At 47.9% G+C, this 2,122-nt stretch overlaps 1 pseudogene; it reads left to right on the top strand.

Moving 5' to 3' along the window:
* The first annotated feature begins 694 nt into the window (after window positions 1-694).
* Window positions 695-901, top strand: LOC142262726 (U2 spliceosomal RNA; annotated as a pseudogene).
* Window positions 902-2,122: the final 1,221 nt, after the last annotated feature.

Genomic DNA, 2,122 nt, shown 5'->3' with positions numbered 1-2,122 from the left:
CTGCGCCCACTTCCTGTATGGGAGTGGAATGCAGTGAGGGTAATGGAACGCACGCCTGCGCATTTGTGTTTAACGTCGCGCATGTGCAGAACGGAGAAAAGGCTGCGCTCACTTCCTAATGAAAGGGAGTGAGACGCATCTGGGAAGGGAAGGGAAAAGATTAGGGTTTGGGGATGATGAAAGGGCTTTCTACGGGCAAGGATGGCAAAGGGTGGCAGTGACGGAAAGTCAGGCAGCCTGTCCTGTCCTGTCCTGTCCGTCCGTCTTTTTGTATCATGAATTGGAAAGACTGCAAGGGGGAGGGGAGGTGCTTGTGTCCAAAAGGAGGAGTTATTCAGATTCATTGCAGTGGGCGGCGGCTGCAAAAAGCACCATTCTTCTTGTTTTTGCTCTGCAAAACAGCCTTTTCAAGGGTTGGCTTGGGTGACAAAATGTCTTCTGTAGGTGTGGGTTTGTCTCCCTCTCCCTAAGATGTGTCCGGTATAGGCCAGGGTGCCACTCAAGGCCGTAACCAATTCGGGTTATAGCTTCTCGGCCTTTTGGCTAAGATCAAGTGTAGTTTCGGAGGACGCTACCTTGGTCGGTACTGGAAGGTGCCTGGGATTGCACGTCTGCCGGCCTTGAGGAAGTGTGTGCGCCTTCTGGTGACACATAGCCCTCTTGTGCCTGGACGGTTCCCAGGCAACGGGAGGCGATCACCTTTGTTATTTTGAAGTCCTACTGATAAACAGAAAAAAAAAAAAATTAAATCTGTTCTTATCAGTTTAATATCTGATACGTCCCCTCTCTGGGGACCATATATTAAATGGATTTTTAGAACAAGGAGATGGAAAAAATCTTGCTCTGTCCACTCCACGCATTGACCTGGTATTGCAGTACCTCCAGGACCGGTGCACCCCTTCTTAACCCAGTTTCCAAAAGCAGAACTCAATTCACCTGATTCAAATGAGCCCCATTAGTGAATTGAAAGAAAGCAAAAACTTTATATGCACCTCAATTTGGCCAATTCACTTTTCACACTTTCACCCTTTTTTTTATCTTTCACACCTTTTACTTGCTTTATTGATGCAAAAAGCTGTGCCAAATAGCAAACTCATCTCCACTCAACTTGACCAACTCTGCTATGTCCCGTGCAGTATCTTATTCTCAGTCTTATCTAGATCATTTGCAATTGAATAGAATAGATCCCTTTTGGCTGCTTATGACTGTGTAAAATATGTAGTTTTACTGGGCTGGGATGAGAGAATCCATTGAAGCATGGTGTAGGGATTGTGGTTCCTGTGTGCTAAGAAGAGAGGCTGGCACCAGCCAGAAAGCCCCATTGCAGCCAATAATCACTTAATAACTTTTTCAACTTGTCATCATATGGGAGGCCTTCCATTCCTTGTAGTAGTCTAGTTGCCCACCTTTGAACTGACTCTAACTTCTGAATGTCCTTTTTAAAATGTGGAGCCCAAAACTGGTTCCCATATTCCAGATGTAGCCTTACAAGTGATTTATAGAGGTGTAACAATACGTTGGGATCACGGGATCTAATCTCCCTTTTTATACACCCTAAAATCTTGTCCCAAGCAGCATTCCATCAGCCTCTGGAAGGTTCCTGGCGCATTGCACAGCTCGAAGGGCATGCTTTTGAACTCGCAGAGACCCATAGGGGTGGCGAAGGCGGTCTTCTCCCGGTCTGCCTCAGCAACGGACACTTGCCAATAGTGACTAGTGAGATCAAGGGTAGAAAAATAATTTGCAGTTCTCAATGCAGCTAGCGATTCCTCAATACGGGGAGTGGTGCCGTCCTTCTTTTTTAACAGGATCAACAGAGCTGCCCAAAGGCTACAACTGTCACGGATAACCCCAGCCGCCTTCATGTTGCTCAACATGTCCTTGGTACACTGGCAATGTGAAGGTGGTATTGGCTTATAGCTCTCTTTGATGGGTGGGTGTGCACCTGTGGGGATGTGGTGTTGGACCCCTTTTATTCCCCCAAAATCTAGCGGGCTTCCCACCGGTAACCCGCTCCCCAGCTTGGATGGATGCTGAGGGAGCCCCTTTTGCCCGCAGGCTCTGGCCCTGGGAACTGTAGCCTTGGCGGTGACTGTGCTTCCCTCTACGGTGTGAGCTGTTG

This window comes from Anomaloglossus baeobatrachus, unplaced genomic scaffold, assembly GCF_048569485.1.
Source record: "Anomaloglossus baeobatrachus isolate aAnoBae1 unplaced genomic scaffold, aAnoBae1.hap1 Scaffold_2495, whole genome shotgun sequence".
NCBI classification, from domain to species: Eukaryota; Metazoa; Chordata; class Amphibia; order Anura; family Aromobatidae; genus Anomaloglossus; species Anomaloglossus baeobatrachus.
This window is presented reverse-complemented; position numbering and strand designations above follow the sequence as displayed.